Source organism: Panthera pardus, unplaced genomic scaffold (assembly GCF_024362965.1).
Source record: "Panthera pardus isolate Hobbes unplaced genomic scaffold, ASM2436296v1 HiC_scaffold_7, whole genome shotgun sequence".
Classification (NCBI taxonomy): Eukaryota; Metazoa; Chordata; class Mammalia; order Carnivora; family Felidae; genus Panthera; species Panthera pardus.
The window spans coordinates 544,832-561,259 of record NW_026527002.1 but is presented as its reverse complement, the minus strand read 5'-3'; the positions used below and the strand labels follow the sequence as shown (position 1 = coordinate 561,259).

Sequence of the window (16,428 nt, the reverse complement as noted above, 5' to 3'; positions counted from 1 at the left end):
TCTTAAATCACTTGAAAATAATTTTATTAACTGTTTGATACTGTATGACTTTAATCCAAGACCCAAGTGGGAAAGAACACAAGATTACTCTTTCATAATATTATCCTATTTAAAACAGTATGCTATGTGAAAGCAAGGATAAAAGTATACATTTTCGTGTTGAATTTATAATGTCTTTTTTGGTCCACAGACCATTTCCTATCATAACCTTTGGGAGTAAGTGCTTTAATGTTTTTTTTGTTTTTTTGTTTTTTTTTTTCCCCTCAAAGGTCTATTCACCTTTAATTACCCCATCACCCAACTTGCCTCTCTGTTCCATGTCTAATTAGGGAGGCTAAGGCAGAGTCTTGGGGAATCAGGCTCCATTTCCCAAGGAGGAAGTCCTAGACTTCCTGTAAGAGTGGTCCTATACGAGTTCAGTTAATGCCTGCTTGACTATACTGATGTGTCCTGCACTGTTTTATAAGCATTATTGCTTAATAATATATGCAAAAGTCAAGATGAATATAAAAACTTCCGTGGATCTGCTTTATAAAACTAGAGAGATTTGCTTGTGTTGAGGAGAGAAGAGGAATTAGCTAATACCTTTTCCTTAAATCTGTTCTGGTATTTGCCTTTATCTCAAATAACCAAGGAATGGTGCTCTTACTCTTCTGCCCTAGAGAAGAGCTATTAATATTTCCCTTCTCCCTTTTTTCTTCATGCCTGGCCACACACGCTTTCCCGCCTTGTCCTGCTCACTCAGCTGAAGCTCAGGGCTCACCAGCTCAGGCCTGAGGTGGAGTCACTGTCCTCATTAGTTCAAATGGGTTGGAATTGTGGCATTCAACAGTCCAAACCAGAGTTAGCTTATCAGCAGCATACAAAAAATTCCACCCACTCGTTGCTGCTTCCTGCTCAGTAGATACCATCTCCTAAAATCAGTGCTAGTGTGATAGGTCTCAGCAGAGAAGGGCCCCCTGATCAACTTGTTTTTCCTGACTCACCAGAGATAGATATTCCCCATGAAGCACATCATGTGTTAAGGGAACACAAATGGCTTCCCAGGGAGGAAAGAAATACCATGTGAGTAACTCTGGGACCTTGAAAAAGTTACTTACCGCATGAACTTGAATTTACTCATCTTAACATGGGAATAAAGGATCCTAATTGAGAGGCTGTTGTGAGCATTAAACAGTAACACAGGGCTTAGCACAGTGACTGGCACAAGTAGATCAATTTTTCCTTGGCAGGGTCCTTAGGCCAATTTTATAATAAGGTTTTCCCCCATATAGTTCTTGAACATTTTTGTTAGATCTATGTCTATATCACTTGCAATTTTGTTTGCTATTTTAAATGGTTTTTTGTTTGTTTGTTTGTTGCTATGTTGCTGGTGTAAACAAATACAGTTAGAGTTTTATACAGAAAATTTTTGTTAACCCCTCAATCTTATTAATATTATTTGTGATACTTTTTATGAAGTTTTATGTAATCATGTCCTCTGTGCATTATGACAACTTTCCTTCAGGCTTCCTAACCCTTATGGTTTTTTTCCTTTTTTAATTTATCTTTTCTGACTGCACTTTAGGACCTTCAGCACAGTGCTGAAGAGAAGCTAGTGACATTGGGCATACTTATCCTGATTTTGAATAAAATGTCTTCAGTGTTTTATAATTAAGAATGATGTTTGGCAGATATCGTTCATCAGGTTAAACATTCCTAGTTTGCTGAAAAAATTTTTAAATCATGCCTGGGTATTGGATCTTATCAAATGCATTTTCCATATTAATTGGAATGACTATATGATTTTATCTCTTCTGATAATGTTGTAAATGACAATTATAGCTTTTTAAGTTAAAACAATTTTTTTTACTCCTGAGATAAAGCCAAGATCCTATTTGCTATGTTTTGTTTGGGATTTTTCTATGTCCATGAGTGATACTGACCTTTAATTTTACTTTTCATAGTAGATTTAATTTCATTTCTGAAAGCAATTGACTATATTATTTTCATATGATAAGTTGACAGGGATTCTTTTTTTTTTCCTTGAAAAATCTGTATGAGATTTGAATGATTTATCAAAAGTTTGAAAAAATTTAGTAAATACACACACACACCCCCCCCCTCAGATCTTTATCATTCATCTATTAATGGACACTTGAGCTGCTTCCAGATGAGTAAAGTTTACCAGTCAAATCTGAAACGTTTCAGCTACTATTTACTCAGATGGTTTTTCTGCACCCTCTTCCCAACTTTCCTGCCATTCTACCACTCCCATTACGTGTATGTCGGTGCACTTAATGGTGTCCCACATTTCTATGAGGTTCCGTTTCATTTTCTTCATTCTTAAAAAAAAATATTTTTAAATGTTTATTTTTTGAGAGAAAGACAGAGTGCGAGTGGGTGAGGGGCAGAGAGAGAGGGAGACACAGAATGGGAAGCAGGTTCCAGGCTCTGAGCTGTCAGCACAGAGCCAGATGTGGGGCTCAAACTCATAAACTGCGAGATTATGACCTGGGCTGAAGTCGGATGCTTAACTGACTGAGCCACCCAGGCACCCCTCATTTTCTTCATTCTTTTATTTCCCCTCTAAGAATATTTGCTATTTGGGAGATTTCTATAATTGTACAGAAATGATTTATTTTGGTGTGTCCTGTTTCTTCATAAAGATTGAGTATTTATTTATTTAAAATGTATTTATTTTGAGAAAGTGAGAGCAGAGGGGAAGAGTAGAGGGAGGGAGAGACAGAATAGAGTGGGGCTCAAACTCATGAACTGTGAGATCATGGCCTGAGCAGAGATCAAGAGCCAGACACTTAACCAACTGAGCCAAGATTGAGTTATTTAAAAGTCTTCACAAGTACTCTGAATCTCTAAAATACTCTGTATTCATAAATTTGAGATTGAGTTTTAACATCCTATTGAAATTACCATACTCTTTTTGGGAAGAATTTTAAATTTGAAAGTCTTAAAAATATGTAATGTTTCAGGGCGCCTGGGTGGGTCACTCAGTTGAGTGTCTGACTTCAGCTCAGGTCATGATCTCTGTGTTCCCGAGTTCGAGCCCCGTGTCAGGCTCTGTGCTGACAGCTCAAAGCCTGGAGCCTGTTTTGGATTCTGTGTCTCCCTCTCTCTGTCGCTCTCTGCCCTCCCCAGAGGGCTCTCTGAAAAATAAATAAACGTTAAAAAATTTTTTTAAATAAAAAAGTATGTAATGTTTCACAAATTTGCATGTCATCTTTGTGCAGAGGCTATAGTAGTTTCTGCGCCATTCCAATTTTAGTGTAAGCGCTGCCAAAGTGAGCACTCGACATTTTTTTCCCTCTCTCCTTCACATTGTGCAAGCTCAATTACTCTGTATTCATATTCACAATCTTTCTTCTGTCAGCTCAAATCTACTGCTGAGTCTATCTAGTGAAGTTTTCATTTTGGTTATTACACTTTCTAACTTTAGATTTCCCACGTGGTTCTTTTTTATAGGTTGTATCTTTTTCTTCTGTTTATTTTGAGAGAGAGAGAGCGAGAGAGAGAGAGCACGTGAGTCCAATGGTGGAGAGGCAGAGAAAATGGGGGGTGGGGGAGAGAGAGAGGATCCAAAGCAGGCTCTGCGCTGACAGGAGTGAGTCCAATGTGGGGCTCGAACTCATGAATTGCAAGATCATGACCTGAGCTGAAGTCAGACACTTAAACAACTGAGCCATCCGAGTGTTCCTAGAGTTGTATCTTTTTACTGATTTTTTCCATTTGATTAGACACCGTCAACATTCCACCCTTTAACTCCTGAGGTATGGAGCCCTGCGTCGGGCTCTGTGCTGACAGCTCAGAGCCTGGAGCCTGCTTCAGATTCTATGTCTCCCTCTACCTTCCCCTCTTCCACTTGTGCTCTCTCTCTCTCTCTCAAAAATAAATAAAATGTAAAAAAAAATAAAATTTAAAAAAAAAAGAAATTTTTGTCTGCTAGGTCCAACATGTGGGCCCCTTCAATTGCCTGCACTTTTTTCCTCCTGTGTATAGGTCACACTTCCTTGTTTCTTCATAAATCTTGTAATTTTTTGTTGACAACTGAGCATTTTTGACAGTGTATTGTGGCAACTCTAGATATGGATAACTCGCCTACCTCAGGGGGTTGGTACCGTTGTTAATCAGTTATTTAGTGACTTGTCTGAACTTTTTCCTGCAGGCTGCAGTATGTGATGTTCCTGCTCCGATTTTTTTTGTTGGTTTGTTTGGTTTTAATCTTTTCACATGGTTACCTAGGGGTTTCCCATAGGTCAGCATAAGCTACTTTGAAAGGTTGTGCTTAAGCCCGCTTGGAAGTTAGATTTTTACTCTTTGCCATTGGGTGTATACACCTTGGAGGTTGCTATCATGGTTCAAGGAGGTAGGATTTTGTGCTCCTGTCTCTCCATCAGCCAGGGCTTGTATTACTCCTTTGGAGTCACTCCTGGGAGGGCATGGCCTTGGGCTGCCAAACTGCCAGGGATGCATCGCCTTTATTTTAAAGTCTAGCTTCCTAGGAGCTGCTCCTGGGTCAGAGCAGCCTACTGTTCACCTAGTATGGTTGCAGGGGTGCTGAGGCCTGCAGTGCCAGTGAGGCTCACACTCCAAATCTTCCCTGTGGGTTGCTCTGATTGCTAATGAGTGGGGGCGGCTGAACACACCCTTCCTGAGTCTGAAAGTTTTACTGTGATACTAGGAGGGTTCTTCTTGGCTATGTCTTTTCCCTGACGCTCTCTGTTAAAACTGCTGATTGTTTGGTCATCTCTTTATTGACACAGTATCACAGGGCTATAGGCAGTCTTGGAATTGCTCTCCACCAAGATCCCCATTACTTTCAACAGCACCCTTGAGCAGAGGATTGTACCCTGTTTCAAAACAGGTCAATTCTCTCAGGCAGTGCCATAGGGCTCTTCTTCCTTATAACCTCTTGTCCTCTGGGCAGAACCTCTGTGCCACTTCACAGACCCGGGGGTGAGAATGGAGTCCCCTTCTCCTGGAGTTACACTTCGGATCCAGAGTGTGTGTTGGGGTGGGGGTGGGGACACTGATCTGGGACTGCTTCTCTGCTCTGGTGCCTCTGTCCTATGGGTGAGCTGGGATAGGACAACTGGGCCAGTATTCTTGGCCCACCACACTTGGGGTAGAGCTGCAACGTGGGCTAGGAGATCTCCCACAGTGAAACTGTACCCTAGACTGTGGGCTGAGGGGAGCGGGGGCTTCTTCTTGACTGCAGTCCTGGAGCAGAATCCCAGAACAGTCTTCTTAAGACAACTTGGGCTGGTGGGGGCATGGATCATGGCTCAAGGGCCACGGACTCCTTGTTCTTTCTGACACTTAGTAAACTTTCTTGGTTCTATTGATGGAATGTTTCTCCATTTGGTGTATGCCTTTAGGAAAACTTCCTGAGGCTTTAAATGATTTTTAAAGTTTTCTCCAGCTAAAATATTTGTTAGGGACAGAATTCACTGTGTCCTCACTCTGCTATTCCAAAGGCAGTCTTCTATTTTTTTCTTCAATTTACATCCAGGAGAAATTATGATCCCATGGATATTTTGCATGTGCTATATAGGAAAACATAATGGCTCTTTAGCCATTATTTATAAGTTTTGAGAGTATTTGGAAACTTTCCATCCTAAATTTGTAGACTTGAGTGTGAGTTGTTCTTTTTTCTTAAAAGACATCTTGATTTGTTTGAACACAATTGCTATGTCAGACAAAAGAAATGCAGTGAGGCACAGAGGTCCACAGAGCCATGATATAAATGTCACAAGATTCTTAATAACAATGGCACTTGTGGGTTTTTCACTGTATACTACAACAGTGCTCTGGCTTTTGGGTGGCATCTAGTAAATATGATACACTTATTTATGTGCTAAATACAGCAGGACTGCTGCTGGCTCAGGCTGCCTGCAAGGCGCTAGGAATCTGGCAATGAGCTACATAGACCCTGCCCTCTGTGCCTCCTTCAAGAAACACCTAATATGCATATAAATATACAATCACAAACCGTGGGAGTGCTAGCAAGGCAATACGCAGAGTGCCTTTAGATACAACTTGGGGTGGGATGGTCTAACCAGGGTGGTCAGGGAAGGTTTCTTAAAAGAGCTGAGTCCTGAAGAAGGATAAGCCAATCATGCAAAAGTTTGAGAGAAGAGGACTTAAAACATAGAAAACAGCATATACAAAATCCTGTAATGGGAAAGAGCTTTTCCATGACTACGAAATTGAAAGAAAGCTAGAAAACAAGAAAGAAAAAGAGAGAGAGAGGAAGAAAAAAAAAAAAAAACAAAGAAAGAGAAGAGATTAGCAAAGTGGTAAAAAGGGTAAAGACTAATAATTGTGATTTCAATTTGCATTGTTCTTTTTTTTTCCAATGCATTATTGTAAATTTAAGTTATATTTATAATCAAAGTTATATTAATAATACAATTAAAATGTTGACAGCATTTGTAAAGAGAGGAGAAAATGGGACGGGAAGGAAAGGACCAGGTAGGGGTAGGAAAGAGAGGCATTGACCTAGTGGAGGCGTCTCGTGGTTGGACGTGGCTGGTACCGTGACGCCCAGTAGTGGCTGGAGGCAACAGCCATGTGATGACGACCTGGTGGAGGCTGACCTGAGAGGAAACCAGGGGTGACAAATGCGGGCATGTGTGCCAGGCAGCACACCTACCTCCTGCCATCAATGAGTCAACAACAGGGTGACACGGGACGAGGTCTGATAAAATCACTGTTTCAGAAGCAGAAGTCTTGGCACAGGGTGGAGGATGGCTTGAACGGAGAACTTTGCAGAGGGTCTCCTTAGACCAGCATGAGGTCACTGCTCTGATCAATGGCAACTGTCTCACAGAAAATAGTGAAGCTGCAAAGTGGTGTTCACAGGCCAAGTCCAGCTGGTTGATAGGTTTTCTTTGGTTTATACGGTGTTAAAACTGTGTAACTTAACTTTAAAAAAAAAAAAAAAAAAAAACTGTATAAAACTGTCTAAATTAGTTAACAGATAACAAAAATTGGGAGATTTTACGCAAACCTCAAATTTCCTGTGGTCTTAAGAAACCTAGAGTCTGGCAACGCTGAGTGAACACTCGTGGATGAGGCACCAGGTTGTGAGCTCATCCCATGGGCCCTGGCCCTCACCCTTGATCCCCAACCCTTGTACGACTGCTGTTCTCTCTTGGCCTCTGTCAGCATGTGAGAATGCATTAGAAAAGCATTTCAGGGAGGAGACAGAAGAACATGGTCACGATGATGGGTGAGGGTCAGGGAAGGGTCTACACTGGCCTACGATTTCTTTTTCTTTTTCCTTTCGTTTTTTAATTTATTGACAGAGAGAGAGTGCGCACATGTAAGCAAGAGCACACGCAAGTGGGGGGAGGGGCAGAGGGAAAGGGAGGGGGAGGGAGAGAATCTTAAGTAGGCTCCATGCTCAGCTCAGACCCTGACTGGGGGCTCACTCTCACGACTGCGAGACCATGACTGTGAGATCACGACCATGAGACTGCGACCTGAGCCGAAATCAAGATTTGGATGCTTAACTGACTGAGCTACCCAGGCACCTCTCTCTTGCTTACTCGCTGGTGGCCTTCTCAATTATTTCAGTCTAAGGTATATCAGACCAGCATCCGAAGCATCTGAGCAGACACTGTATCGGCATGTGGTCATGCTCAGAGGGAGAACCAGCTGACACTCGTACTGTCCTTAGTAACGTCTGAAATGCTGTGAGCTCAGCTGCTAGCCAAGCCCCATGGAGATTAGATCGGACATTTTAAAGTGATGTGACGGTCAGTGTTAATAAAACTGGGCTTCCACTTTGGAAAAGCAGGTTGAGTACATCCTTTTGCTTTCCTGCCACAGAATACCCACTGGGCAAGGAAGATGTGCACGATCAGTAATCCCAAATCCGTGCAAGCTAGGGCTCAGGCCTAGGTGACTTTTCATACTCCACGTGGCACTGAGCCCTGAGCACTGCTGGTGGGTACCATACACCTAGCCCGAGGGGGGCATTGCTATTCTTAGCAGCGATAAACTTCCAACAGCAGAGAGAAAATGTGTCACAGGGAGGAAATAGGATGTTAGTGGTTTGAATAAGTGCCTCAGAACTGCATTCATTCCATGAGACAGACTTTGCCATTCAAAATTCTTGGACTAAAAGTCTGGCAAGTGGATGCCACTTATTTAAAATCAATGTTCCACCCATGCCTAAAATGTAGACCCTGACCCCACATGAGATCCTTCCTCTCATTTTCATGATTGGAAGCACGTGGGGCAGGGGAACGGCAGGTCTGGAGAAGACGGGCTCTCTTTCGAGCTCTGCTGTTGCTGGATGTGGGCCCCCGGCTCCACACGGGTACAATGAAGATTAACTGAAGTCTGCTTCGCACCTAGTAAATGCTTGCACCTAATCTGCGCTCAAAATCTTGGTGTCCTTTGCTCACCAGGCAAATTCACTACTACAAATGCACTTCATGGACAAGATTCTTTTCTCTTATCATGTGCCTGCTCTCCTAAGTCTGTAGTAGGCGTGTGCACCTTGGTGAAGGGGCTTGAGGGAAGTGCACGAGAGCAGCACGGGGGTGCATTATCCCACACAGAAATGGTGTTACTACACATGAAACCAACTTGTGCCCGGCCTTGCGATGCTGCCCTGGTCATCCACGGGACAGCAAGAAACAATCGTGAAAATGCCCATGGTCTTCAGCTTGCGCCTGCCCCCCGTCAGCCACGCTCCACCCCTCCCAGCTGGGAATATAAGACAGTCAAAAAGTAGTTCAAGAGTCTCCCGTTTCAGCCATCAGGAGTCATTCAGCAGGACTTTGATTCTATGCATTTCTGAGCCATGAGGGTGAGGCCAGGACCATGTTGGAAGAACTGACTAAAACGGGTGCCAAATGAAACTACATTCCACTGCGCATTCCCAGCAACATAAAATAATACAGATAAGAGGTTCACTGTTCAATCCCATCCACATCATGTTGGAAGTATAAAAGTCCATTATGGAGTTAATATTTATCTTTAAGAATTTCTTTTCCTTCTCTTACCAGCTTAATGGCACATCACGCCAATTGAGGAATACTTTAAGAATTCTAAAAATTCACGTATTGTCAATCTGCAAAAGCAACAGAACAAAGCACTAGGAATAAGGAAAGCAAAACTGTTGTAGAGGGAGTTTCAGAGAGACTGTAATTTAATTATTCTTTGAAGTTTTAAATGCCCCTCCCCCACTTTGGAAAAATATTCATTTTTCCCTTTCTTTTCACTCACTGACTCAGTATCACAGAAACACAAGTGAAGAAGAGAGAGAAACAGTAGATTCGTGTGTGTCTGTGCGTGCGTGCGTGTGTGTGTGTGTGTGTACGCATGGACAGTGAGAGGGGAGATTACGTGAACATGTGGGATGTTTGCCCGGGTTATGGGAGCAGTTCTTAGCAGTCCACCAAGAATTCCCGGAATCAGAGTCAGTCCAGCCTCTTTCTTCCAGGTCAGTGTCAACTTAAGCAGCCTCTAAAGATCAACAGGATCTTTCCCTCCACGTTATGATTTCTTGCTAAGCCTCTATTTTAAGGAAGAAATGGAAGAAATCGGAGGATGAAGTGAGGGGAAAAAAGCAGGAGAAAGGAAGGGGGAGAGGGAAAAGGGAAGAGAAGAGAGGAGAGAGAAGAAGTGTTCGAACATGAACAGGGGGAGGAAAAGTCAAAGCAAGGAGGGAGGGAAGAGGAAGAAAAGGAGGAGAGAGGGACAGCAGAGGGCTGAGTGGGTGGAGGGCCTTTCCCCAGCTCCACCAACCCGCTCGACAGACGGGAAACCAGATACAGCAGGACATTGTGTTCTTCTCCTGAAAAACAACCAGACTGCGCTCCTAAAGTAAACAGTTAATCCTGTTGTTTATCTTTGTAACATGACGAGATGTTAACAGGATGATTTCTACTGCACAGAAATGTGGTTTTTATTCATTTAAAAAAAGATATTTTCTCTTTGCTAAAATACAAGTGTGACATACAAACTTTCTAATATCAATGAACGGGAAGGAATAACAATCTCTCTTTGGTAAAAGTGACTTAACTAAAGGATGCCAAAAAAGCCTGAGAAAGGCCTTTTCTTTACTTGCACATCCTATTTATTTTTGGAAAATACTGCATTACTGAAATTAACCAAGCCAAACCAAAACAAAACCTGCTGTAAGCTTGGTCCATCCCGGAGTATGATCTGGGGTACTGCTTGTGGAGATAAGACTATAACTGGGCCAAGACAAGAGTAAGAAGTAATCCCTGTTAAAATAACACCAGCATTTTTCACAGAGCTAGAACAAACAATCCCAAAATTTGTATGGAACAAGAAAAGACCTTGAATAGCCAAAGTAATGTTGAAAAAGAAAAGCAGAGCGGGAGGCCTCACAGTTCTAGACTCTAACCTGTATTGCAAATTTCTAACAAGGTAACCATGGATTCACATGCAACTATAAGGTATGCTATCGAGCTCGGATGTACACTTTGCCCAGTCTCCCCCACTAGTGTAGTACTATACTAGCAAATAATAGTACAACATCACAGCTAGGACACTGACATTGATACAATCCACCAGTCTTATTCAGATTTCAGAAAAACACATTTCACTTGTGCTCGTGTGCACGTGTTCATGTGTGTGTTCAGTGCTCTACAGTTTTACTGCATGTGTAGGGTCCTATATCCAGTACCAGTCAAGACACTGAAGAGTTCCAGGGCACCTGGCTAGTTCAATCAGAAGAGCATGAGACTCTTGATCTTGGGGTTGTGAGTTTGAATCCCATGTTGGGTGTAGAGATTGCTTAAATAAATTTAAAAAAACACTAAAAAAAAAAGACACTGACCAATTCTATCACTACAAGAATTCTTTATGCTGCCTTTTATAACCCACTTCCCACTATCTCCCCACCCCCATCCCAACATCTAGACGCTATTAATCTGTCTTCCATTTCTAAAATTCTGCCACTTCAAAAAGTTATAAAAACAGAATTGTCCAGTACATAGTCATTGGGATTGGATTTTTTTTCCCTCAGCACAGTTTCCTGGTGATTAATCCAAGCTATTATGCCTTTCATTTCTATAGCAGTTTTGAGACATAATTCACATACCACAAAATTCACCCTGTTTTTATTAACAGGGCAGAATACATATAGCATAAAATTTACCATTTTAACCATTTTAAGGTGTGCGATTCAGTGGCATTAGGTATATTCACAATGTTCTGCAACCATCAACACTACCTTATTCCAGAACATTTTCATCACCCCAAAAGGAAATTTCAGTCTACTAAGCAGCCTCCTCATCCTCCCCTCCCCCAAGTACCCAGAGACACGTAATCTCCTTTCTGTCTCTATAGATTTGCCTATTTTGGATACTTCACATGAATGGAATCACACAATATGTGTCCTTTTGTGACTGGCTTCTTTCACCTAGCATAATGTTTTCGAGGATAATCCACATGGTAGCATGTGTCAGTACATCATTCATTTTTGTTGTGGAATAATATTCCACCATATGGATATACCACATTTTTGGGTTGTCTCTATTTTTTTTTTTACATTACTGAAATAATGGTGCTATGAACATCTGTGTAGAAGTTACATGGATAGGGATGCCTGGTGGCTTAGTAGGTTGAGCGTCCAACTGCTGATTTGACACAGGTCGTGATCTCATGGTTCATGGAATTGAGCCCTACGCTGGGCTCTGTGCTGGCAGCGAGAGGCCTACTTGGGATTCTCTTTCTCAACTATTTTTAACTTTTTACGTTCTATTTTCAACTTTCCTATAGGGGCTACCCCAGTTTGCAATCCCAACAGTACATAAGGTTTCCTTTTCCTCTATACCCTCGCCAATACTTGTTGTTTCTTGGGTTTTTGATTTTAGCCATTCTAACAGGTGTGAGGTGATAGCTCACTGTAGTTTTGATGTGCATTTCCCTGGTTATACAGAAATAAACCCACAACTATATGGTCAATTAATCTTTGAGAAAGGAGGAAAGAATATACAATGGGAAAGAGAGAGTCTCTTTAACAAATGGTATTGGGAAAATTGGACAGCTACCTGCAAAAGAATGAAACTGGCCCACTTTCTTATGCCATACACAAAAATAAACTCCAGATGGTTAAAGACCTAAATGTGAGATCTGAAACCATAAAAATCCCAGAAGAGAGCACAGGCAGTAATTTCTCTGACATGAACAGTAGCAACATTTTTCTAGGTATGTCTCCTGAGGCAAGGGAAACAAAAGCAAAAACAAACTATGCAGACTACATCACAATATAAAGCTTCTGCACAACAAAAGAAGTAATCAACAAAACAACAAGGCAACCTACTGAATGGGAGAAGATATTTGCAAATGACATATCTGATAAAGGGTTAGTACCCAAATATATAAAGAATCGATACAACTTAACACCCAAAAAACAAATAATCCAATTTAAAAATGGGCAGAATACAGGCACAGACATTTCTCCAAAGAAGACAAACAGATGGCCAACAGACATCCATGCCTGGAAGTTTCTTGAGGGCAGGGATCATATTTTTTATCCCCTATGTGCCTAAAACAACTCTTATCCCAGAGCTTTATACTTTATAGGTGATCAACATATGCTTGGTACACCAAGTTGAGTTAATTGATTAGTATTTATTCAGGCTTTTGGGGATACAAGGTATAAGACTTAGTTCCTACCCTCAGGAACAATAACAGGTATTTAAAATGCTTTATACAGGTAATTCACAAGGTGAGACTTCTACATTGTTCTAACATACAGGTGTGGGAAGGGAAGTATTAGCATCCTAGTGAAATACTGAATTAGAACAAGATAAATGAAGGAAAGGAGAGAGGGAGGAAGAGAAGGAGGGATCTTAGCTAAGAAAGTTTATTACTCAAAACGTACCGAATTAACCCAGGAGCCCTGGGAAGACTGTGGTTTTGTTTTCTCTCATTAATTCCCCAATTCACTCTCGAATGAGGGGTCATTTGGTATTCCCACTTTTCATGTCTACTCAGCACTGAAACCTAAAGAGACAAGGGTCTGTAACTGAATATAGAGTAAGGAAAAAAACACCAAGCAAAGGGCACAGTTTTGGTGGTGCCATAGATAAGTTACAGCATCCCATTGCTTCTTCCAGATCACCAAATAATATTCTCAACCAGGGTTCTGAATGGGGATTAAACCCTAAAACTCTATGGCTGCACTGCAAGTAATAGATAAGGACCCTTCATTGCATCTACAATGGCACTGGTTATGTGCAGTCTTAGGCGAAATGAGAAGACAGTCATTTGAATAAGCTTCAGGGTTCTGTACTCCCAATGAGGGAGCCAGTCTAGAGTAAATGGACCTGGTAGTAAACAGCACTACTGTATAGGGCCTGTTGAAACAATGGGGAACAGAGTTTAATCATCATTCTTAGATGACCTGCTTCTGAGTCAGGGTTTCACATTCTAGGTTGCTAATTGGCCTACAAACCAGTCTTGTCCCATGCAATGGCTTATAAATCATCTGTGTTTATGAAGTACATGGACATATTTTACCTGCTCTGACCCTACCAAATAAAACACAAATTACCTAGGCAAAGGCATACACATAAAGCTTGTTTATTATTTTTTTTAAATATCAAAGGAAACTTTCTAATTTTTTCTGCAGTCTTAAGAATACCTGTTCTAGGAACAATATCACTGAGAAAAATATTAAGTTGTTTTAAGATATTTTATAATAAGGTAATTTCAGTTTCAAAGACCAAACCATATTTAGTTTACCATTTTGAGAACAGACAAGGGGTCGTTTTTAGAAGACAACTCTATTACTCAGAGAGAAGGAAGGTTCTCACGCATGAATTTGTTCCATTTCCAGTCCGCCTACCTCAGTCCACAGGACTGCAAGCCACATCAGCTGACATTCCTCCCAGCTTATAAACCAGCTTCAACTTCTCACCTACCCTGGGCACCCAGGACACCCACCACCTACAGGTAGGTGTTCGTTTTGCAATGACTACCATCTATCCTACATCTGTTTGCTCTCCAAACACTAGCTTTTGCATGTAGACCAGCAGACTAGCACACTTTGAAAACTTGGAGCAGTCTCCTCTCATCTGGTAGCCTGCACTGCCCTCTTTCCTGTCAACCTTCTAGAAAGTATGGATGTGCCTCACTTACTCCCATTTACTCACTTCTAATTCACTTTTGTGATAATTTAGAGGTTTTTTGAAACAATCCCAAATTTACTAAAAGTTTTAAATACAGTACAAAGCATGTTTTTTCCCCGAATCATTTGGGAGTAAGTTTGTACAAAAAAGGACTATATCTTACATAACTGTTATACAACCATCAAGGGGAGGAAATGAATATTTACATATCCCTACACCTAATTCTCAAACCCCACTCATGATTCACCCATTGTTCCAATCATATGCTTTGTAGCAAAAGGAGATAATTCAGAATCATGTATTGCATTCAGTTGTCATGTCTCTTTAATCCTCTGCAACCTGGGAGGGTTTCTCAGTCTTTCTTTGACTTTCATGACCTCAACATTTTTGAAGGATACAGGCCAGTAATTTTGTAGTAGAGAAGCCTTCCATTTGTGTTTGTCTGATGTTTTGTCATGAGGAGATTTAGTCTATGTATCACTGGTAAGGATAACACAAAATTGGTGTTATGTTCTTCTGAATCATTGGCACACTATTTCAATTTGTTCCAGTACTGATAATGTTCACTTACTACTTGATTAAGATGACGTCTGCCAGGCTTCTCAACTATAGGTTACTTTTCCTTCTGAAATTAAAAAATATTATGTGGGAGATATTTTCAAAATAAGTAAATATCCTATTCCTTATCAAAATTTTCACTCATTCATTTTTATATATCAGTGTGGACTCATGGATTCGTATCCTCTGGGCTGCAATCCGTAACTATCATTTATTTTGATGTTCTAATTGTGCCAGATTTTGCTAGTGGCAGCCTCTTGTAAGCTAGCTCCTGTGTCCTTTTGCTATGTCTCCATCATTCTTTGAGAATGTTCTCACTTTCTGACCTAATGAAATGTTCAAAGCTCATCTTATATTTTCTCTCATCCAAACCTGAAATCAGTGATTTCACCAAGGAGCCCTGGTTTCTTTCAGATATTTAAAAGCTAATATCTGGGTGCTAAATGTGCTCATTGATACTGGAGTATTGCTGCCTCAGGACCTCTTAGTAGAGAGAGCTAGGGAATGTACACACACACACTCACACTCATACACACACACACACACACACACGCGAGTAAAACACATTTACTTCTGTTTATTCATCCATTCATCCATCTTGAAAACTATGAGTTTATACTACAACCAGGTTCATTTCAGTTTTCCCCTTTTCTACATTTGTAACTCAGAGGTACCTCAAATTCAGCACGTCTAAAACCAAACATAACTTTTCTAGTTCTCCAAATCTGTTCACCCACCTAATTTCCCATCTCATTTAATACCATTTACTTGATGCCCAAACCTTAGAACTTTCTAGGTTCTTCCTTTGCCTCCACCTTCCACATCCAATCATTCACGGAGTCCTGCCTTTTCCATTTCTCGACTATCTCCAGGTGTGCACCATCTTTTTATCCACCAGCTTGTCTTAACGGATGAGTTAGACTTCTCGCTTTTCACACAGGCATTTGTGGCTACTTCCACTTCCGTTCAAAAACTTCCAGGAGCTCTTGTATCACACTCAGAAAAAATTCCAAAGGCTTTGCTATAGCTTTCCAGACCTTCTCATGACCAGAACCCCTATTCCGTCTGCCTTCATTTACAACGTCTGGAAAGCCACACTGGCCTCCTTGCTGCTGTGCAAACATGCTAAGCATGCCCCTGCCTCTCAGCCTTTTGCACTCGCCCTCTCTTCCCCTGAACACCTGCATGATTTGTTCTCTCACCTCCTTTGGGATTTTTCTCAAATAGTAACCTCTCAGCAAGGCTTTCCTTGATTCTTATGTAAAGATAGTCACCCCTCGACATTCACTATCCCCTTATCCAACTTTATTTACAGTCATAACCACTACAACTTTCTTATATTGTATCTCTTTGCCTACTACCAGTCTTCCCCAAAGTAACATAAGTTCCTTTAGCACATAGATTTCATAGGTTTTCTTTTTTTTCTTGGTCTCATTTATCGTTGTATCCCTAACATCCAGAACAATGTGTGACACAGAGTAGGTGCACAGTAAATATTTGGCGAGTGAACATTTCCTCCTGGTCTTAGTTACACTGCACGGTAGCTTACTATTCTGTCATGTAGTATGTCATAATTAAATAATTCTCCTTATAACGGATGTTTAGGCTGCTTCTTTTTGTCCCCCATTATAAGGCACTGCTATCACGAAGAACATTGTGTGTGAATTTTTTTGTTTTTCATGAATGAAATTTCTAGGAGTTTCTGGGTAAAAGAGTTTATCATTATTGTTATATGTTATGCACTGCTCTC

The 16,428-nt window shown here is 41.1% G+C and overlaps 1 protein-coding gene and 1 non-coding gene across 2 annotated transcripts in view; both read right to left on the bottom strand.

Moving 5' to 3' along the window:
* Positions 1 to 16,428, bottom strand: part of SPIDR (scaffold protein involved in DNA repair) — a 481,060-nt gene that overhangs the window by 76,670 nt on the left and 387,962 nt on the right. The window lies entirely within an intron of this gene.
* On the bottom strand, positions 3,183 to 3,286 carry LOC128775412 (U6 spliceosomal RNA). The gene has a single exon (XR_008420133.1). It is a non-coding gene; the product is annotated as a U6 spliceosomal RNA (small nuclear RNA).